The sequence below is a fragment of the Anomalospiza imberbis genome, chromosome 4 (assembly GCF_031753505.1).
Source record: "Anomalospiza imberbis isolate Cuckoo-Finch-1a 21T00152 chromosome 4, ASM3175350v1, whole genome shotgun sequence".
Taxonomy (NCBI): domain Eukaryota; kingdom Metazoa; phylum Chordata; class Aves; order Passeriformes; family Viduidae; genus Anomalospiza; species Anomalospiza imberbis.
In genome coordinates, this window is record NC_089684.1 from 37,395,882 (window position 1) to 37,419,720 (window position 23,839).

Here is a 23,839-nt window from a genome sequence, read left to right on the forward strand (position 1 = left end):
GGTAGAAAATATTTCCCAAGAAAAATTGATAAGTGATTTCCCTATTTCCCAAGAATAATTGATAAGTGATCTCAGCACAGCAGCAGCCTCTTTGCCAGGAACTTGCTCAATCCCTGCAGACTAGGGAGATCCAAAGAACCATGTAGGCTGCCCACTCTAGCATTCCTTCTCATGCACAAGTCTGCCTACATCTGCATCCCAAACTGGTAATGCTGTGGTACTGCATGAACCCAAAACCTCGTTTGGAGTAATGGCCTGACAGCACACAACAGCCAAGAGCCCTTTCTCTCTTCCCCACCCTAAGAGACTTATAATTTATCCTGTCTGTGAGCTCTTGGCTGAAACTAGGAATCAACACAGCTCCCAGCCTCCTGAAACAAGGGGGATGACTCTGTCCTGCACAGCATTTCTGCAGAAGGACTGTCACAATTACAGATGGTCACGTCCTTGTGGTTCCTCTTCAGGGGGCTGACACAGGATGGGTGACACAACAACTCCTGATGTTGAGACACGCAGATGAGGGAAGGGTTACTGCAATCCACCAGCGCCTCAGCCAATAACTGCTTTGAATGTCAGAAAAGTGGTACTTAATCTCGTGTTTGTGGGTCAGGGACAAGCTCCACAAAGTTACTGCCCTGTGAGCATGCAGTGAGTACAAGAAAGGGGCTGCATTGGAAGCTCTCAGCACAGGAACCTCAGAGAGCTGTGGTTATGTAGCATGCATTAAACACAGCTCCCCAACATTGGGAACACTCCCCTCACTCAGAGTAAGGACCGGAGAAGAAATTTCTGAGATAGTTGTTCCATGCAGGAATTTTTCCACAGCTGATAGTTCTGAAGGAGATGTTTTAAAGGTATCAGACCAGCAGCCCACAGCTTCTTTGTGGTTCTGAACCCAAAGCTGTAAGCCTACCAGAAAGGTCAGGCACCGACTTCCTGCTGTTCCTAGAGCAACATAAAGTAGCCCACTTTGTGGGGCTGAGATCCAGGGCACTGGCACAAAGGGTCACTGACTCCAGGACTGCCTGGAAACATGGAAGGAGGCATTTCTTGACCTGTCCTTGCAGAAGCCTTCTATGTGGAACTGGGATCCTGGAGCAAACTCCAGAATAGCCACTCTCTGGACTCTTCTACATGATGCCTCTGTCAGATGTTGTTCTTGAGCCCTTTCATGGCTCTACCTTCATTTTTTAGCTGGTTGAATTCCTCATTGCTTGCCAGTATCCTGTTTCAAGAGCCATCATGAGATTAATGACTTCCAGGTCGACAGCAGATATATTTGATGGTAATAAAATCCTAATTCTTGCACAGTTCAAAGACTGTCAGATCTTTGGGGGCCCAAAAGTTGCAGGTTTCTGAATTGCATGAGGTAGAACAGGCAGCCACAGACTTGGCAGAGGGTGGTGAACAAAGTAGAGAAAGCATTATACAAAGTGGAAAAAAAGAGAAATAGGAATTCAGCAAGGCAAGACAGAAAGAGAAAGATGGAATGCTTTCACAGAAGGAAAAGGATTTCAATTCCAAATAGATACAGATTAATGAGGGAGGCTTCCTCAGGATGCTGTGAGAGCACTTGAGATCCTCATCTTGACCCTTCTATATTTAGTCTTCCAAGATAACCTCATAGTAGCAAACCCCAACCTGAAGGATAAAGCCTAACAAACTCCAACACTGGAGCATATTTGGACCTGAACCTCCTGGTCAGATCTCTCCTAGAGGAATCTAGTTGTTTCTAGAGTCCTCTGAGCACTGAATACATATGCAGAAAATTTGAACAATCAAGTGCTTCACTTTAAAACAACTCTTATTTAAAATCCAGCTGCTAATATAGACACAGTTGTAATCTTCCCACTACTGTTCTAAACCCTGGCCAGGTATTTTCTCTCTTCTGTCTTTAATTACTAATAGTTAATTAAATTTTTGTACTGGAGAACCCAGTATTTGATATTTACAAATGTTTTTATCCACCACTAAATGAAATATACCCATTGCCTAGCCAGGAAACTTCCCTCCTCCCCATCACCACTGGTGTCTAAATGCTTATTTAACCTCGTAGTCTAAGGATTAAATAGATGCAGAATCTGATGTTAAAACAACGGTTTCTGTTGAAAACAGCTAAAGCCTAAAATTAAGGATTCCACTCCCTTTGAACCGGTAATTGGATAAATAGGGTATCTATTTATTGGAGTTCCCATGCTTTCAGAATAAAAAAAATGCCTGCAATTGTTTGGGGGGGGGGGGGATGGAACAAGCTAGTTTTTCACGTTGTTCTTGGAGTCAGGGTTGAAGAGAATGTATTAGGCAGTGTAAGCAAACCTGTAAAATCATTGCCTGTGCTATACATACTTTAGATATTAATTAAGATTATTTCACCTTCTTGTAGGGGAAAAAAACCCCTTGATGTTTCCTTATAAAAAAATTAAAATCAATCCCTGTAAATCCTCAGGACTGTGAAGTCTAAGGTATATTCTCAGTTTGGTGGGATTGAACTAGGAAGGGTCATGTGCACTGTTTGACCTACATAGTCACACCACATATGCATAGAGAAATGCTCCAAAGCTTTTCAAGGGCACAGGGTTCTGGTAAAAGAGCAAAGAAGGTCCATCCCCATAGAACATACCTGCCAAGGATAAATCTTCCCAAAACTACATTATTGGCTATAGCTCTTGTGCACAGCACACCTGAGAAAACCTTTACTTGCAAAGCACTACTGATCTTTTTGTAGATTTAGGTGCCTCTGGAAAATGAAAACAGCAAGTTGCAATTCAGCAGCTAATAAGAACACACACAAAAATCATTCTCTTAATAAAGCTGAAAAGCTCACATAAATTCCAGTGTCCTTGAGATACTGTAACTGCACCCAAGGTCTGTTCAAGCTGATGTTGGTCCCACAGGGAGTTTTTAAACTGCTGTTCACTGAGCTGGACTCATTCCTACTTTTCATGTCAATAAATCATCGGATTCATGCAATCAGCTAGAACTTGCGGTGGCCTCGTATTCCCATCTCATCATCATATGGGGGTCTAATGAAATTGACATAACCAGCACAGTACAGGCCAAAATACAAGCTAAGGGAGCCTTGCCTAATTATTTTGTCCAAAATTTAGACTCATGTTCACTCAAATTCAGTAAGTTAATTTTTGATAGAATCTACTTCTAGATTCAAACCAGTATTTTCCAAGCTTTGTTGCAAGCCAAGGAGAGATTGACCACAGTTCTAATACCTTTTCCCAACAGCTCCCTTTAAATAATACACCTTCTCCATTGACCTAAGCGAGTCCCAGGAATGTGAAGGAAAATTAAGGAATCAGTCAAATTAACCTTTTGGCCCTCCTGCACTCTCCCATTTGCTTACCCACTCAACCTGTACATTTTTTTGCAAATACATTGCTTCCAGCACTGCTTGGGACTTTACTGCTATTATTGTAACTTGCCCAGTCATCTGCATCATGTTCCTAATTGTTTGTCTTTCTTGCTGAATTACTGTAAAAGGGAAAATTCAGATTTGCAGTTCATACTTAGGAAGATTCTATCTGGCAAAATGCAGTTTTTTGTCTTAAGATGCTGCATTTCTACTAACCTCCTTCTGAAAAAACATTTAGAACACCACACAGGAAAAGGTATGGGCCTGTAAGAGAAGCACACAAACACAAAGACAAGCCTGTATCATTTACAAACATCACATCAAAATTGTGTCATTTCTTCCAGTGATAAAACTACCACAAAATCTGGTTTATTCTGCAGCCTCCTAAACTTTGGGTGTCAAAAGCCACATATTTTTACCATTTTTCCCTAGCAATGGTCTCTGTCAAATAATCCTGAAATTAAAATTTTTAAAAAATAATAAAAAGAAGAGATAAGGGAATAAAAAGCCCTACAAGGCGCTTGTAGTTTTTAAAACTACTTGTAGTTTTTGAAACACTACATCAATTTAATATTAGAGTGATTTCAAATACTGTGAGCCATCTGGAACATTATGGCTCTGTCTTGACTGCCAGAAATGGGTTTCTTTTGTTTATTCACTAGTAGAGACAGTTTCCATTCTACAGAGAGTCTTAGTCTTATCACTAAACAAACCAGATAGTCAGTCATGAACAAATTAGCACAGTGAACCCTGTCCTTAAATGCCTCACAGCAACAGCCTGCCTGCCTCCCTTGGGATTTCACAGTAGGTGGTTCATCTATCACAGGTAGGCAGTGCCTGAAAACACATTATTGCTGCTGGGAGAAATGGGTTTTCCTCTATGGAAATCCTTTTGTTCTGCAAATGTAAACCCCAGTACTTGAGAACTTGTAATTTCTCAAGAATTTTCTGGAGAAAATATAGACCCTATGTAGAAGGAAAAGGATATCTCAATGTAGATGTACTTTGATATAAAAATGAGTCATACAACCAAGGCCTTTTGTCTTTACTCTCAAGAGACATCTAATATTTTATGTTACCATAATATGATGCAAATATCTTTTGTGTATGTGGAATAGGTGTAACATCCCTGTTACTCACACTTAAAGGAAATGAAAGAGTTCTTAAACCCCAGAACTTGTAAATTTATCACTTCTGACATTATTAGGAACCAAGCATAGAAGGAAATTTCTTTCAAAAGAAAAACAAAGCCCAAATCACGCCTCACTTCAGAACTATTCACCCCAGAAGTTTGGCAGAACCCTTGTGGTACTATTGGCCAGACACAAAATGGATCAGCCTTGCTTTACAGAGCCAGTTGACATCTGTTTGCCTCTGACAAGCCTGTCCCGTCCTGCCCTGCCCTGACGTGTTCTTGTGCTCTCAGCAGCCTCCTCAAGGCCTGATCTGATAACTCCTGGAGCTCAGAGGAAATTTGTCTCACACCACAACTGTAATCATGCCATTCTGAAGCAGATGTGTGCTCTTATCACTGTTTGCTTGTAAAGCAACAAAGTAATTTACTCTTGCCTAATCGATCTCAGTTGTTAAGAGTAAACACATTTGCTTTAGACATGGTCTTTATTGTTAAGCTACTTTACTACTTTTCTCTCTCTTTCACATCCTTTAAGGATAGAGGAATATTGCTTTACTTTCACACTCAAAAATCTGAACAATTCCCTTTTCTTTTTTCTTCCAGTAACATGCATGTAATAAATTTTTGTACATTTCCTTTTCTCTTTAACTCTCACAACTCTGTACACAGAAACCTAATAAATTACAAAATGGGGGAAAACTGTGATATTGTATTGAATTTTAAACTTGCATCTACAAGATAGAAAATAAGGAGACAATGGATTTCTGCTCCAGACCAGAAATATGGTAACAGCTACAATCTAATCAGTGTTTTTCTCTGCCATTGGGTTGGCAGAGGTTACATCCTGCAGCTCTCAGCTACAATTTCTCCTTTGCAGGTGAACTATATGCCCAATTCAAAAACCACCGACAAAGTGAGGTACCATCAGCATCCCATTTATTTTCAAATATATTTTTGATCCTTTTTTCAACCTCTTTGGGCTATGGCATTTAAGGCACTTATTTTTGCCAATTAAATTAGTAAAGTATTTCAGAAATTTGCTTTTAAAATATTTGGGAAAAGCATGCATCTACAAAATCCAAACCAAACAACAACTTCTTTGTACCAAACTGTGAGCAGCTGAGCACTATGGCAGGAATGCCACTAAGAGGCAGATGTGCCCTCTCTGCTGTCACACCCCACCCTCCCCCAGATTTGGGGACTTGTCCCCCCTACCCCCTACAAACTACTTCTAGTCTTTTGACTTTAGGGCACACTAAAAGGCCCATTTGTTCTCCCTAGCTGGGAGAAGACTAAGAGGACCCTGGTGAGAGATCATAAAATTGACTCCATTCTCACTTCCAAGAGCAGTGATTTGGATGTTAATAATAGGCAAACTGAGGGAGAAGACTCTCCAGAGAAGCCTGTGTCTAAAATTATTCCAAAGTATATCAGAAACTATTCCCAAACCGTATCAGAGCTGGACAAGAGAGGGAGAAAGAGAGGGGGAGAAAGAGAGGGGGAGAAAGAGAGGGGGAGAAAGAGAGGGGGAGAAAGAGAGGGGGAGAAAGAGAGGGGGAGAAAGAGAGGGGGAGAAAGAGAGGGGGAGAAAGAGAGGGGGAGAAAGAGAGGGGGAGAAAGAGAGGGGGAGAAAGAGAGGGGGAGAAAGAGAGGGGGAGAAAGAGAGGGGGAGAAAGAGAGGGGGAGAAAGAGAGGGGGAGAAAGAGAGGGGGAGAAAGAGAGGGGGAGAAAGAGAGGGGGAGAAAGAGAGGGGGAGAAAGAGAGGGGGAGAAAGAGAGGGGGAGAAAGAGAGGGGGAGAAAGAGAGGGGGATCCATTCTGGTGCCTAAAAAAACAAAAAGTCCCTTATTTTCAGAAGTGCATGCACACAGAAATCACACTCGCCCAGCAGTCACTTGTACAGAACATCCCATTTGCTCAACTTCTTGGATTTGACCAAAAAGGCAGGAAGATAAAACAGGCAGACTAACACACAACTTGGAACCATGGGCAAATTAACACATAGGATCATGACATCTTCATGAAAAAAAAAAGCAGCATAAAATAATTATTTTAAAGCAACAGCATTAAGAACCTGTGTGAAGTGAAAGTGCAGTGAAAGAAAGGAATATGATTAACAAAGATTTTTGGAAACTGAATTGTATACATTACATTTTTTTCCAGTCCTTGGGACTAATAATTTTAAATATGCTTATTTGCTGCTAGGTACTTGACAAAATCCTGCACATACTATCCTCTAAAGAAAGAGAAGAATAAAAGATAATTGCCACAAACTTTCATCCCAGATCAAGGTACAGTAGAGACCTTCCCTCAAGGTGACAGATCAATAAAAGCCTGGTATAAAAGGTGTGGTACTACAACAGCAAGAATGCTTGTTCTGCCTGAACAAATATCTACGACAGTTTGCAAAGCTAGCTGTGCAGCCTTATTTAAATTAAAAATTGCAGTGGAAAGACTTTTTTCAGTTAAATCTGAATATAAAAGTATACAATTCAGCAATAATTCTGGTGGGTTTTGCTTTAGTTATAAATGAAGATTCTCTCTCCTGGGTCATCATCAAATGGAAAGGAAGTGTGCCACTGGAGAAGAGTATGATGAATCCACAATGATGTACTGAATAATTAGAAATGCTCAGTTGACAGCGCTAAACTACAAGTATAGGTGGTTTACAATGATTAAAGTAGACCAGCAAAATATATTTCCATTATAAACTAAACCTTTCCAAAGAGACAAAACCATGATGATAAAGAGGCCAATGTGGAATTAATCAGAGCTACAATGGCAATACCAACATTTATCTTCAAGAGATGATGGCTAAACTTGTCAAATAACAACCAGCAGAGAGTTCCTTACTGAGGGTAGATAAGTTCCACCTCTACAAACTGAATATTTTATAATCTGCTTATACAGCAGCTCATCCATACAGCTGTCCCTTCATTTTAAATCCACCTGCTGTTTTAGCTGTGCAATAAAGTGCTGAATTCAGTCTTCAGCATCAAGAAGGGTGAAAAATACACAAGCCCCTGCTCTTCTGAAACTGAAGGTAAAGAAAACTGTTTGCTTTTCTTTTAACTAAATGTTCTCCCTTTGTACCCCACTTCAGATGCCTTGTGGCAGAAAAAGAGGAAGGCAAATTATCTGTAGTAGACAGATGATGCAATGCACTACGTGATGTAACTATCACAGATATGATGCTGAAACCCTTCCCTCAAGCTGGCAAACATCTCCATGCTGACAGACCCCACTGGTATCCAGCAGGGCAGGAAGGTCAGGCTAAGAACATCCCATTGTAGGATCTATTGTTTTCCTGTGAACTGGGCCTTGACCATCAAATTAGTCACTTCAAGAAATGAAACACTTACTTGGTTAAATGACTGTTTCCCCTGGCAATTAGACAAAATGTATTACATCTCCAGGCATATGATCAAATGACTGAGAGTCTGACCTAAATTTACTTACTGTGCTAAACAGCCATAGGAAAAAAAAATTATGCCTCACTGCCTACTGTCAGCCACAAAGAATATCTATCAGTCTGTAACTGCAGATAAAATGCAGTTTTGTAGTTTTCTGTGCCAGCTTTTTGGAGCAATTGCAGGTCAGGTGACAAAAGACATTTCAGAGAGTTTAGAGCCTTTTCTTGTTATTTGGTGTTTTTCTTCCTGGAAGCTTTACGCTAACTGGTTTTGCTCTTTGGGGACCCTAAAATGGTATGTTTTAGAGGTCCTTTGACTAAGCTTTTGTAGAATTTCCACTTGAGACAAATGCAAGATGAATCCATACAAAAATAGCAATCTCAAATACAGCAGAAGTACAAACAGATCATAGTCTCACACATTTGCTACATGAGACTAAAGACATGTGCACTTTTTAGAAATAAGCTTTCAATGGGAAGAGGGGGCATTCTGAAATTTCACAGACTCCCTTGATTTCCAGAGCACCTGCTTGAAGCTATTATTATGCAGCCATTTGAAAACAGGTTGAGTTTTTTTATCATTATGTCATTTAAAAGAAATCTGGCAAAATATTACATTCAGTTAACAAGACTGAATATTTCCAATTGAAATTCAAATGTTTTGGGCATCCAACTGTCTTTAATTCTTTTATAAAATATTAATTTTCTGATAACAGTAGTTTTTAACTTTTTCAGTCCATAACACCCTGGAACATGTAGCTCATGGACATTTTGAGAAGCTGCAGGTGATGAGAAAGAGGGCTAAGGGAGTAGTCTGCACCAACAAAATAGGACTTGTGTGCAAAGCAGAACGTGTAGGTGAGTGTCCATGCAGTCTCCTTCAGGTTATGGAATAACCTGCAGTTTTTATAGGGAAAAAGAAGGAGAACTAGGGAATAAACCCCAGTGTATGGCAAACCTGGATGCCACAGCTCAGAGGAGCCCAAGGACTAATACGAGTAGGGACTGCCTCCACCAAAAGCAGCAGGACCTAGATCCTGTGTGTGAAATCAAAGGGTCTGGCTCAATTTAATGGAAGCACTTGTACCATGCCATGGCCAAAGGCTGTCCAAAGAAGAGGCCACTCAGGACTAGAGGCGTTCTCAGGTGGCATCACCAGCAGAACAGGGAATAAAAGAACATGAAAAGCAACTTCATGGTTTCTCATGAGCAAGCAGCCCACAGTGACATGCTTGGATAGCTGTGTGCATGTGTGTAAAACTTGTGAGCTTAAGGAACTGTCCTTGCAAATGCCATTTAGAATATTGCCTCTCCAAGCACAGCTTTGCTGTTTGCTCTGTTACAATGTTCAAAATGACAAGTTGCATTCAGTGTCATAGGTGGTTTAACTCGACAGAAATGTAACATAAGTTTTATTCATATTCCTCCTTTCATCTTTAGCTTCCTTTTGGCACCTCTTAACAGGCTCAACAAAAAGAGTTTGTTCTTGGTTATTACTTTAACCACTTTTCATCACAAAAGCTGCTATCATAGGACTTTTTGTTCTTATGTGAATATACCTTTTTACAAAAACAAATTTCTTTTCTCCCAGAAAAACCAACTTTATTCCCAGTCCTAAGTACAGCCCAGCTTTATTTCACAAAATCAAGCAACAGGACATTCAACAAGAGGCAGGATGAGAGGAAGAGACACACATCCTGACACACTGAGAGCATGTTGACAAACTTCTTTAAACATCAAAAGGCTTCCTTCTTTTTGCAGTTCATTTAAAGCTTTTGCTCCAAGGCTTTTGAACAAATTCTCCACCAGCAGTCCCTCAAGGATTACTTTTTGAATATTATAGCTCACCAAAAACAAGCACTGCTTACAGATAAACCTTTGCTTCTACGAATCAAACCAGTGCTCCCATCCACAGCCACATTTTAAATGGAGAAAATGAGAATTGGAGTCAATGTTTTAACGGCACTTTGAATATATGTCTGGTGGCTCAAAAATGTCTCAAGCCAACCCTTTTTTCCTTTCTCTGGAACCTGATGCAGTGACCATTTCTCTAATGTTTCAGATTATTAACCCTGGATAATAATTCCTTGTTGCCAGCACAGTGAAGTTCTCTCCACCTGCCATAGACCCCACATCCCTCCCTCCCCCTTCTTCCCATAATTCAAATCTCTGCTCTTCATATACCAAATAAAGAATTGCAGCCAGAGACAAGGGAGTTGCAGCTGAGCTGACAGAGACAAACTTCAGGTTATACAAAAGATCTCCTTACAAGCTATGCCAAGCAATATTACAAGCAGAGCCAGCAATCTGAACCAGCAGCCCTCTAATTCTCACTGCCTGCACTGTATTCCCACCTTCAGCAAAAAATCCTTCAGGGCAGCAAGAATAGCAGCAAACCTGTCATTAACAGCCACAGTGCTGTCACATCAGAGACTCTCCCATGTCAGCTACAGTCTTTAGCTCAGTTGTTTGTCTCTGTGGAGACAACTTGCCCTGGCCATCAGGAAATAGTGCGTGTCGCTTGGTTTCCTCATAAGCTTATACAGAGCACAAATAAACAAAACAGCCCTATTCTTTGGGAAACCAAAAACTTTGGGATTTTTAAAAAAGAAGCCAAAAGCTGTCTTTGTGAACAGTCCTGTATATGAAGAAGCACAGTAGAACTTACGTGTAAAGAGATCACGTAGAATCACTGTGGCTTGTTTCCTTTCCCTACACCAGCACTGGGAAAGAGATTGTTTTTAGCACATGCCTGCTATAGAAATGTGTTTCCAAAACACATCGAGGTCCTTGATTCACAGCCAAACAATTGGCTGAACCTCCAGAAACCTACCAATCATTACCTTGGGCACAGGCATCCAAAAGCAAAAAAGCACCAAGAAACACCTTATTTTTAATGTCTCATCAGCCTTTGTGCTGTGTCAACACCAACTGAAAACAGTCACCACAGATCAGTGAGCATATCTGTTCAACAACAGTCCTAGGTGCTACCCATTAGCTAACAGCATGTGAAGAGAAACTTTATGAAAGCAACTTTTCAGTGCAGTCAAAGCATTTACACCCCAGCTGAGTTGTTGCAGTGGCAAACTTAGGGCATTCTGATAAAGTAACACAACTTCAGAGAAATTTGCAGCATCAAGACAAGCTTGGAAGTGACCAAAATTGTTGGAGCTTATTAATATCTCTGGCCACCTAAAATATAGTGACTAAGAGGTATCACATGGGAGTGAGTTGAGAAGCAACAAGAAGTATCAAAATTTACTTGGTAGTGTGGTTAAGAGGCAAAAGAAATAAAAAAAAATATAAACATCTTCAAGTTACAAAGCTCCACAGTACTGAATTTGGCAGGAAATTATTTCATAACATATGCCAGAAAGCTCAATTACCTAAGTACACTCAGAAATCCAAATTAATCTAATAAAATACTTAAATCACTAAATCCTCATGTAGATACTCTCATTCAGAATTATGCTGGATTTTGTGTTGCTCATCCTGAATTCTTTTTAACAATTAACCCGGAAGAACACACTTCACATCAACTGTAAGCCCCATTCTTACAATTATTTGCATAGTTAGCCCAAAAGGAGCAAAGGTGTGACTGAGACAACAACAGCACTGTGTACCTGAATATAAACCCCTGAAAAAAGAATACATACAGACAAATGTATGTGTGCCCCCCACTAGGCATGCTGGGTTTCATAGCATTACAAACCAAAGACAGAGATAAACTAAGCTATAAAAATGTTGATTTTCCACAATCCAACAAAGATACCTTTACATATCCAGTGCTGACAAAACACAGATTTCTTTTTTTTTTTTTTTCTTTTTTTTTTTACTGTGGAGTGAGCATCAGGATCTCTAAAACAAAGCAGCACCACCAGCCACTGGACTTAAATGTGCAATGATGTATATCTTCACTGGTGATGAATTCCTAAAAACTTTGTATACCATGTACAAAAACAAATTACAAGTCATAATCCAAAAATAAGGTATACACTCAACATGGCTTGTCAAATATTAAACATTTTTAAAAGGGTATGAGCTTTGTCTGTTCCTTGAATGAGAAATAATTTCAAATAACTCCTTTAATAGAGCTTTAGTAACGAGTTGCACAGAAGACAGAGGAAGCCAGAGAAAGCTCTAGAACAATCTAAGAGCCTTCATGTTAGCACTATTCCAAGAAATATAAAATTTTTACAAGTCTTTTCACAAGTTCTCTTCATTAGAATTGCTCAGCTTTACTTCAATTTGGTTAAATTTCTGAAAAGGAGCCTTTTCTGTTTTACATCCCAGTTCTCTGCCAACACTGTTTGCAGCAACCTCGTCTCTGGTGGTAACACAAAACCAGAACTGCAAGTCTATATATAAATATGCCATAAGATCCCCATATCTGTCGGGAAATATGAGACTCAAACATATTTGAAAGAATGTTTAAAAATCACACATCATTTTTAAACAAGGATTTCAACCCTCATTTTCTTCCCATTTGGTATTGCAAACTCCTCCAAACTCACAGCATAGCTCCTAGATATCCAACCACCTTATTCTTGAGCCATCTCACCTATATCCAGATTATTCTTGTTGCCAAGACAGCCTGAGCTCCTGGGATCCTGCTAAAAACACACAAAAGAGTGCCTCTTCCACAACAATTTATTCTGGAATGAACTTGATGGTGTTTGCAGCAGGTGTTGTGGGAGAAATAAAAAGCCTAGGAGGAGATCCCCTGCTGTTCTTTGTGTTCTTAAGGTCACACTGAAGCGTACACCTGTGACAGCTTTGAACTCTACAAGCTGAACAACATTCTATGTCATTGGTTTGCTTTACACATATCCCAAGACTGAGGGAAAACAGTTGTCACAGTGCATAGCTTCAGGTAAGTGAGTTTGACAAATTTTCTTGTTTCCTCCCATGATTATACACAAGACTATGAGTTTTGCTTAAAATGAAAACCTCTATTTTGAATTCCCTTTAGAGAAATTCTCCATTTTTCATTCCTTTATGAAAAAGTAGTTTCAATGAAGAATTTCCTCAGCATTTCTTACTTGTCAATGCATATCTGAAAAACAATTATATGAGGATCTGCAAGAAAGACCTGTCTGTTTTGGTAGGTGGAAGTAAAGAACCAAACCCTGAATTTAGAGACATTCTTTCTTTAAAGCCATTCACCATGTTAAAGCTCTGCATCTGGAATTCCTCAGCAACTAAATGAGATTCAGCTTTTTTTAATGCAAAGAGTACAGTAAAGATAATATAGGTCAAATACTCAGTTATCTAATTCCAGAAACAGTCAGCTGCTTTTCTACAGTAATAAAAGGTTTTGAAAGTTGACAAGACTGAAGGGTGTACCAATTACATTAGAAATATGACTGGCAACCAAGACAAAATTATCTAAGGATGAAAGTAAATTATTTTCTTTTAATTGTGTGGCATGAGTCTGTAATCTTTTAGAGCAAGCTCTCTCTTTAGTTGGGAAAAAATTCAGATGATTGCTTGTAATTGCACACCAAGTCTTGGCCTCTTTTGGTATAACCTGGATCACCTAAAAATGCTTTCTTTTATTTGTCTGTCAACAGCTCCCCACTGCTTCTATTTTCAGTCTCTTGATTTTCATTTTGCATAGCTTGAGATGAAAGAAAAAAAAAAAACAGTTTATATTGATCCAAGATGCTCACATCTGTATCATGGGATTAATAGAATTATGCCAAGATGGAAAATATGTAGAAAACACAGCAACAGAAGAAATACTTTCTGATACCAAGCAGAAAATATGAAAACTGATGCATAAGGTTTTGTGATGTTGAAGTATTGTACAATGTCATTTGCAGACTATTCATGATGATAAGCAATGGCAGGGACATCAACTGTTTCAATATATGAATCTTGGATAAAAAGAAACCTAAAAAGCCATCTGCATTCATCTGTAATGTGTAATTTCACAGACTTGAATATTTGCTAACTGTCTATCAAAAAATTCAGAGTCAATTTCATGAAAAGAAATAAACTGATAGATCTGGAGGCCAAGGAATGAAGAGCACATAGACACAGAATAGACACACAGCAGGAACTGAATTGGTACAGGCTCTCGTGTTTTTGACTGGGCCTGAAGAAAACCCTCATGTGTATAATTATAGTTTTGATTCTCCTACTCATTTATAGCCCCATTATCTATGTGATGGCAACATGTTACACCTTATGTAATGATATTAATGTGCACCAAACAGCACGTGGCTTAGGTCTGCATAAAGTACTAATCCAGTGCACACCATCCTTATAATTCCCCTGCTAATATTTGAAATAGTGAAGAAAATGGTACTACTGTTATTTCCCTCAACTCCTTTCAGTCAAGACAAGTCACTACAAATTATCACTAGAATTCTTACTGAGAAAAAGTGCTTTTTGGAGGCACTCACCACTTAAGAGAAGCTGGGAACATTTGGGTTTAGAGATGAAAGGAATGGAGAACTGACAGCCAAGAGATGGCATTGGCTGGAAGCAGCAGCTCATACTACTCCCCAGCAATTGTAAAAAGGATTTCACAGGAGTGCTCCCTAAAAGTCACATGCCATCAAGAAGCCAGAATGGATATAATCCTATGGATCATGAATGGATGAAATATCCTGGAGCCTGTCATCTCTCCATCTAATGTGACTCACTGCATCCAACTGTTGAAGTAAACTTAGTGCAGGTCAACAGCACAGCATCCCTTTCTACAAATGAAGGGGGAACTGGATTTCAAATAAGGTTCTGTATCACTGTAGAGCAGGACGGTAACGAGAATGACTCCAAATCAAAGGCTAGAGAATGAACTCTGATTTATTTCAAATGCACCGCTCTATTTATAGAGAACATCATGTGGACTAATTTCATTGGTCTTGGAGTAAAAACATCTCACACCATTGGTGTGCACTGAATGACACACAGTGGCAGAACATATCTATAAACAATATGAACAACAAGATAGATTAGATAATTATTTACATTCTTTCCCAATTGTCTCCCAGGCTCTCGCCTGGTTTGAAAACCTTCTCTTTTTCTCTCTGACTGAACTGAGAATATCCACAGTTCTGCACTATCATTTTTTGTTCATAGTTAGTCTTCAGAAACAGAAACATTAGCATTGACTGACATAATCAACTTCTAGTTGGGTTTCCTACTGCAAGATAAATTAGGCTGTTTCTATATTCTCTTCCCACACAAAGCTGCATATATCCTTTTTGCTGGATGAAGAAATTGGAATTGGCTAACATTATGCTCCTACATGACAATTAAGTTCAGCAGTGTTAAGAATGCCTTCATTCAGTTATTCATATTACTGAGATTGGGTTTTCTGTAGCATAATTGTTGCTATTTCAGATACACCATAACTACAAAAAAGAAAAGGAAATGTTTTCTACTCCCTCTTTATTCTTAAAAAATCATATTGAAGCAAAATTTCAGTGAAAGATTAATGCAAGACAGGGGGAGATAAGTTTCTAAGAAAGAGCAAAATGTGAGCATTAATTATCAGCATGAATGGAGACCAAGTTCCTCCTCAGGATGTTTCTATCCTGAGGTTCCCCGTGTCAAAGGGAAGAACTTGCCTTTCCCTCTTATCTTACATATTACACTAATTAATTTACTTTACACAAATTGAGAGGTGTTATTTCCCTGGCTCTCCCTCCCCCTATTGTACATTTCCTTGCACTGATTTTAATTCAGAGCTACATGCTTTGGGAAACATTTTGAAGGGCTTAGAGTTAAAGAAGGGTGTTTTTTTGTGATTTGGGACTGACTCAGTAGCACAGTTCAATTAAAATCCTTTGAGTATTTACTAAAAAAAAAGTGGAAAATGCTCAAGACAAGAAGAAGCTTTCCAAAGCAATAGGCAAGGAGAAATGCCTGTTTCACTCTCAGAAAAAGCCATTTTCCTTCACCTTATGATAAGAATGAAAGCACACAATTTTCACATCAGAAGCATATCCTGATGGATGTTATAGCTTCCAGTGTATGCAAAGCAATGTATTTTAAAGGTGATCTACAATTTTAAAAAAGACCAGAACCAAAACATGGAAAAAAAACCAAAAACACAAAAAACCAAAACAAAACACCAAACAAAAACATGCCCAAAAGAGGCGTAAATATTTTGAACTTCCCTATATTATAAAGGAATGAAGAAAAACAGAATTCTTTTGTAAGCCTGCATTAAAAATAGTTATCTCTGATCTTCACTACCTTAAATTTTTTTATAACAAGGCTTCCCAAATAAATTACCCTTATCTCTCTCTCACCAATAATTTCTGAATCAATAAACTAATTTCCTCAAAGACAGTGATTTTCATCAAGCATTATGATATCTGGTAGTTAAGCTGAGAAGAGAGAGTCTCAACAATTCAACAGGGAGAAAGGCTGTAACTTTTGTTCCTGCCTTACTAGACAGGCAAAAATGCCCACACAGCAGCAGGGTTGAAGTCATCTTATTTGCAAAAAGGCATCAGCTGGATCTCACATCTTCCCAGACACCAAAAACTCTGGCTTCTCAGGCATATCTGTAAGAAACAAGGGTCTGTTTGTCCTGCTGCTGGTGGAGTGACTTGATTGAGAACTGCTTTCACAGTTTTTATAAAGGCAGTGCAATTAACTTACATAGCTGAGTAGATGATCCAGTCATCTGATACAGTTAATCTAACTTGCTTTTATTCCTCTTGGAAGACACAGGCAGCATTCATCACATCTGCAAGACAACTTGAGATGAACAAACTCCTCCTGTGGAAAACATTCTCAAAACTATCCATGAATCACAACATGAAAGTTTATGAAAAAAATAATACTGTGTAATTTAAGCATATGACAATTATGATAGAGTGCATAAGGTGACATAGGTGTCCCCTTCAGCTTATCTTCAACCAGATATTTCACATCTGAGGAGATCTGAGTGGGAAAATGTATGCAAAACCCTTACAATTACATCACAGTCATTTCTCCCTTGGTCTGTTATTTCAATACTATTGTTGGTAAAACTAAACTAAAGTGAAATATTTTAAAAATGGAAATAAAAATCTGCATTAGTCAAAGTATCTTCTTGTGAACCAAAGTGTTCTAGTTTTGGCAACCAGAGAAGCTGTGGTGAGCACTCACATGTGAATTGCTCACCCTCTGTACACTTTGTTATAAAAATTGCTACTGTTACTGCTTGTTTCTCATTTCATCGCTGTTTTCAGTACATTGTTCTTATCTCAACCAGCGATCTTTGCTTTTCCCGCCTCCAATTGTCCTCTCCATTCCACCTCAGAGGGAGAGAGACAGGGAGTGAGTGAGGGGCATGTGGTTAGAAGCATTTCAGTGGGAACACTAAATTGGAGCATACCATTCCTAAACCACAACCGCCTTATTTGGTGCCCAATGCAGGGCCCAAAGGGCTGAGATAGCAAGAGGTCTAACCAGAGCAGGTTGGAAACAAATTTGGTCTAAATATTTGTTTTATTAGCTATGAACCTGCTGGTCACAGAGTTGCTTGGTCTGTTCATGTGGTTGTGGTATTGTTTTGCTTGATAACTAGGTTTAACAGTACAGCTGGAGAAAAATCCCACATGTTGCCACACAAAAGGCAATGTGATTCCACAAGCAGCAATACCCAGCACTGGTTTTGCCAGTGTGCAGAATGCAGAACCAGAGTTATTCTTTGGGTGAATAATTCATGCTTCATACTGCTTTGGGGAACTGCATGCAGCTTGTTTTCCCCCATAACTGAGAGGACAGTTTAGCAAATTAATTAAAGCTTTCCATCCTGATGTGCAGTTGTGCAAGAGGACAACAATGAATTCAAAATAAGGTGGAGAGGTTTTCTCTCACTCCTCCCTGCTCCATATACAAGCAAGACTAAGCCATTTGTTAAGCTTCATTTGGTTTTAGAACAGCTTTGATTATTCAATACTCAACTCAAATTAACACCACAGTCTCTTATCCAGCTTTGTTGAACTAAAAATTGAACATAGTATTATTAGCAAACAGCAGTAAAAATCAGTCTGCTAAATGTAACTTCTTCTATCAAACACCAGAAATATTTTCCTGTGATTTACTACTTAATTACAGCTATAGAAGAAGTCCACTCTTTGTGGTTTTTCCTTATATTTATTTCTGTGGGTCTTTGAGAAAGTTTATCCTAGAATTAGGCCATGGATGAAAACCACCCTAGCAGATTTGGCAAGTAGGAAGCATTCCTTTATAGGACGGGCCACCGTCACTTAACCCGGAAAAGGTGTGGATCCCAGATCCGCTCGAAATATACCTGAAGCATACAACACTTGTAGGCAAAGTTCAGAAGTACAATTTATCAAAATCTGGGAAAAGAACACAAATGCTGATGACAGGTTAAGGTCATCTGGTCACTTTTTAACTTTCAAGCACTTAATTTTGCAAGCCTGTCTGTGCTAGCAGACATATTGAATAATATCAAAGGTTTTGTGAAGACTTTGGGAAAAAAAGTTACCTCAATAAGGCACGTGAATGCCATGTCATTTGGATTTCTCATGCCTTTCTTTCATTTTATTAACGTTAACATACTAAAGTGTTCTCCAGTCATGGGTGTGCACCTGTAACTTCATGTTCCCTTTGGGAGATCATGTGGGACAAGAGAATTAACAATGCATAGCAATGAGACATTCTCTCCTGAAATAACAATTGCAATTGTCATGCTCACTACAAAGATAATAATTGACAAAGCCCAGCATAAATTTGGGAATCCCAAAGGGAAGAACTGGAAATACAGACAAGACTCTACACCGGCCATGGACATGTGGGCATTTAATTGCTCTAGTAAGTGTTTCAACTAATGGAAGACAGCATTTACCCAGTAAATTGATTAAATCTTTTCTTCTCTTTTTCTTCATACTACTATTGCATTTCCTTTGTGCCAGGCTAAGCAATTGCAGGGAGAAGGTACCTCAGCATTACCCTGACTATATGCAATGAGAAAGAAACTAAACAATTTTAATTGAATTGCAGGAAACACCTACAATCTCTACTGACTCTAAAAAGCATATGGAAAACATATGGAAGTGTACCTGCCACAAGCCCTGATGCCATTCCTGTATCAAATCCTATTAAAATGAAGCTGTGCCCACAGCACCTTGATACTGTGATACGTGTATATAATGACACACATTTCTCAGAGGTTCCTTCTCATTGCTTCTTCACTTTTTCCCGCTCTCCTGTTCCCCAGAAAACCCAGTTCTCACAGATGTACTGGATTTTAAACTCCATTCCTCAGATCACTGGTGGTCACCCTCAGAACACACATGGATCTGACCCACAACTTGTCCTATGTAACAGATTTATGTTTTCCTGACTTTGGAATCCTTCATGTTCTGCAATTTTGCCATTTAAAGGCAGACAAGCAACTAAACAACATATGTTACTCTGGAGTATCTACCTGAAATTCCCATGGCTACTAATGGCCTGGGCATTAAGATCATGGACAAGAATATTTAACATGGAAGACATTTTGATAACCCTGGGTTTCCAGGGATTCATTCTCTTTTTCCTTACTTTACAGCCATGAACCACAACACAAGTGTTGCTTGTTTTCTTTAAACACACAAAATTATAGGAGCTACTTGTTTTGAATTCTCTCTTACACAGAAAGGAGTCCTTAGCAAAGTGCAGACTAAATAGCAGCCCAGATTATCATGATACCATGATTTCACAGCACTGTATCACAGAACAGAATGTCCTATTCCAAAACACAATTGAAATATTTTTTTTTCTTTACTGATATTAAGCTTTCCTGAGGGAGGTGGTGAAGCACATGCCTTCTGAAGCTACATTTCTCTTAATGTCTTCAGTCAAGGCATTCTCTGCAGTTCCAGGAATGGAGACAAATCTGCAAAGATTTATACACCACAGAGACATTCAATTTTCACTATTCTGATTTCCTAGTGCTTCAGATTATGTTCTGTGTATTTCATAATCTCTCTTCCTTCCCACTGACTTGTAGGATTTTGTCATGGTTTAGGAATGGTCTTCTCCAATTTAATACTCCCTGGACAGAACCAGGACAGATTTTAATTTTAGATTCAGATTATTTAAGATTACTGCACTCGAGAAGAAAAATTTTAGGATGTCTTCCTCCTTGCTTCCCATTAAGAAAAAGAAGAAACTCTTACTTTACACATATTTCCAATTCTGTGCACTTCATGCAAATGTTAGCTGAACTATGGTGCAGAACTGCAATCTGCTACAATGGTGCACAATTTAGTTATATGGTACTAAGATTTTCACTAAAAGCATCCAATTGCTACCTAGTTTCCTACTGAGTGGGACTTTGAATTTTATTTTTAAAAGGAAAGAAGGATTTTGTGATATTCCTGCAGAAGTGCTTATATACACATAGTAAGAGGAGACACTTCTGAGAGGATAGACCCATTTCAATCTTCTCTCAGAGACGTTTCACAGGATTCCTACAGAAATCCTTCTCTCCACTAGCCTAAAGCAAAAGGCAACCCCTGAAATGAAGTGATTAAAGTTATGTGATGTGACCATCATGATTTACATTTGCAGAAGTCTATTTGTCTGAGCCCTATCTTAAAATACAAACCTATTTTGGTTGTCAAGTACTTCAGTGTATAGTAGACTGGCTATGTCAACACAAAAATCAGATCCAGAGGTGAACATACTCAATGGCCCTATTTTATGGTCAAAGCTTATAAATCTAAAGCCAAAGAAAAAGATTTTTAAAAGAAATTTAACCTTCTACAGAGACCAGAACCTTCACAGTAACTTCACTGTTCCGGAACAACAAAACAACAGAAGCAGAAAAAAATAAAACAATACAGCTTTCTCAGAAACTACAGTTAGGGCAACACAGCTTGCCACTGTTAGAACTAAACATAAATTAGGCAAAATACATATCCAGTGTGTTGAAGCAACAGCTGAAGTTTGATATTAGCCTGGTTGAATCTCTGCCAGCATCTTCACATCATTTGAAACTTACTTAGACATCAAATCAAACATGTGTACCATGCAGATTTGCATGCATAACCTTCTTTTCAGCAAAGAAATTTTGCCTGAATAGCCTTAGATTTTAGCAATTACTCTCTTTCAGCTTAAAAGAAGGAAAGCTCTAAAAGGCAAAACCACTTTGCTATTCAACTGTATTCAAATAGCATCCAAAGTATTTACACCCTATTAAGAGAACCCAAAAGCAAATCTGTACTGTCCCAAAGTGATTATTTCATATTTTATTTCCCGCCTATGACCTGCTGTTCTATGTGAATGGCCACACTGAGCCAGACTCTCTGTGGCCACAGCCAGCAGCAAATATCTGGATAAAGAGCACAAGAGGAGGGTGAGCACAAAGTGATACTACACTAACACTTCCCTCAGTTCTTCGGGCACCTTCTGCAATAGAGAGGACATTTTCACCTTCAAAACAACCTCATGAGATTCCATTTGCCTCATCACTTCTGAGCCCAAGCCTACCTAAAAGCATTTGCACTACCACATGGCAACAAGTGTCCCAGGATCATCATGTTTCCAGCCTGCTACTGCCTCACTGTCACTTGATGCTCCTCCAAGTCCTTGGGTTATGAGAAAATGTGGTTATTTGCACCTTTTCAATGCCACTCAGGATTTCACAGTCTTCTGTACTGTCCTCTTCACAGCCTTGTTTTCCCCAGCCCTAAGGAGGCCCCATTAAGCAGCTGGGGTTTGTGTGGGAGCCATTCCCCATCTCTGAGTATCCCTGCCCCTGTGCCTTCTGTAGTGTGAAATGAGGAAGGGAATATCAGAAGTGCTCTGAGTTTCAGAGGGGAGGCACAGAGGTGTTTTAGATGGGTATGAGCCCATTAACTCAGGTTGAGGTTTTTTTCAGTCAGAGTTAGAAACTTGGCAATCTCAGCCTGGAACTGGCTAATTCTAAATGAACTAGCCCAAAGACAGGAAGCAGTTCAGCAACTTCGAGCAGCATTTTGCAAATGCTAATTAACTTAACTTAAATTTTTTAAGAAGCAGTCTGAGCTAAGTAAAACAAACATGTTTCATGCACATTCTTCTGGCCATCTTTTCTCCTAGTTTCCACTCTCCCAGAAAACTGTCATAAAAGGGTCGCTTCCCTGGAGTCATGCCCTGTTTTAGCTCCACTCATTTTTCCTCCTCCAGACTACAACACACGGAGAAACAACTTCTGCAATTCCTCTTCTCTAGCTCTCATGCACCTGGCTTCTGCCCAATCATTTTATAGCAAGGAAAACCCCCACTTAACTCTTTTCTGAGCTTCCAACTTCCAGATTTTTTCCCATTTCCCTCTGTCCTACAGTTGTTTTTCAAATCTTGAAAATGAGGAATATCATGGGAGAAGGAAAATAAAATTGAAGGTAGGAAGGAGAGTTATTTATATAGACAAAGATATCAGGCAATTATTTTTATGACCTCCACAAATCAAAAAATAACTGAAAAAAATTCAAGGTCTTTTTCCTATGGAGACATTCTGAAGAACATAAATCACTCCCAGTGTAGTGTGGAAAAATGGGAATTGTGCCTGAAACAAGGTAATTAGGTCAATACTGCCCCTTCCTAGGGTCAGAATTCAGGACTAGAAAAATTATCCTTATCTATCAGGAGTCAAAATTTTCCTAACCACGTAGTAGAGGCCATAAAATCGCTTCTCAGATTGCACTCCTAACATAGAACTTACATTAATGGAAGAATAAATTTCACAGTCAATTTTTCCAGTCAACGTTTCATGGCACAAAGAAGGAAGACTGAAGTGCAAAGTGCACAAATCTCCATCAGACATATTCCAAAGGTATGGATTCTACCAGACCAGTAGCTGTAAAATGCTAGTAAAAAGCATGTAATTGGTTTATAACTTTGTGACCTTAAAACACACTTATGAACAGGCTTCTGAAATGGTCATCTCATTTCATTAGTAAGGAAATTATTTAGCTGTCTCTCCTCTCCACGGTTCTTAAATTCATCCTGCAATGCTCCACATGAAGACACACACAGCTGAAATAAACATTGGGCATGTTTTTGAGCTCCTCCACAGCAAGTAACAGGACAAAAGCAAACCCTAACTGTTCATACACTGGAATTCTCTGTTAGAGATCCTGAAGATCCATTACTAGTTCTCTCATGTGTTTCTTGCCCTTCCACATGCAGTCAGTGAGAAGTAGGGATGTTCCATATTGCATTTGCTATAAGCTATACACACTGGGCAGCGAACAGGATGACCAGAAATCTTGCAGGATTTAATTTACAATCTTGCATATTGTAAGCCCCTCAGGATAGGAAACTCTCATGGTTTTATATATCTATAAAACAACATGCATACCTATGACACTGTGTAAATAACAGGATCAGATTAAAAACATCTGTAGTCATTCTGGTTGATCTATTGTCTTTCTGCCTGCTGTCTCTTCATAATTTCTGAAGGCAGACAAGGCATTTCACACAACAGGAATGCTGGTGGTGCTGATGCAGCTACATATAAATCTGTAGCAACATGTTAATAAGGGACCCGATGACTAGAGAAATTAAAAAATAATAACAATCTGTCCTTCAGACAGGACCTCCTGACAGGTTTCCTGATTTTTGTTTACTTTTGGCCATGAAAATATAGGAAACACTGATAACTCGAACAAAACAGTTTCCAAAATGTGGTAGGAGGTGGTAAGGACAACATTTCTTTGATTCAGAGCTGAGACCGTTATGATATTCTTTTCTCTGCCTGCCCAGAAGTGTCAACAAAAATTCATGTATTGTTAATTGCTTCTGTGAAAGCAAAAAGAATGTATGTCCACAACATGGTGATAGTCACAGAAAATATAAAGAGATTCACACGCTGTGCAACTATTGAGTTCAGAAATTATGCTAAAAGGGAGGCAGACTGTTATTGATACCAAGCAGGGAAGGGAACAACTATATTTCCAAGAGAGAGGCAAAGAGGAATCCTA

At 39.1% G+C, this 23,839-nt stretch overlaps 2 protein-coding genes across 5 annotated transcripts in view; one reads left to right on the plus strand and one right to left on the minus strand.

The window, feature by feature from the left end:
- Nucleotides 1-10,628, minus strand: part of JADE1 (jade family PHD finger 1) — a 71,623-nt gene extending 60,995 nt beyond the window's left edge. Inside the window, exons 1-2 of one of the 4 annotated variants that reach the window (XM_068187897.1) lie at nt 10,579-10,598; nt 2,621-2,737 (exon numbers count right to left, since the gene is read on the minus strand). The gene's annotated coding sequence lies outside the window, so the exon portion shown is untranslated. Of the gene's footprint in view, nt 1-2,620; nt 2,738-10,264; nt 10,411-10,578 lie in introns of those variants that run through there. The other 3 variants (XM_068187904.1, XM_068187900.1, XM_068187902.1) reach the window with 3 other exon arrangements.
- MFSD8 (major facilitator superfamily domain containing 8) overlaps nt 1-23,839 on the plus strand; it is a 336,831-nt gene that overhangs the window by 181,264 nt on the left and 131,728 nt on the right. The window lies entirely within an intron of this gene.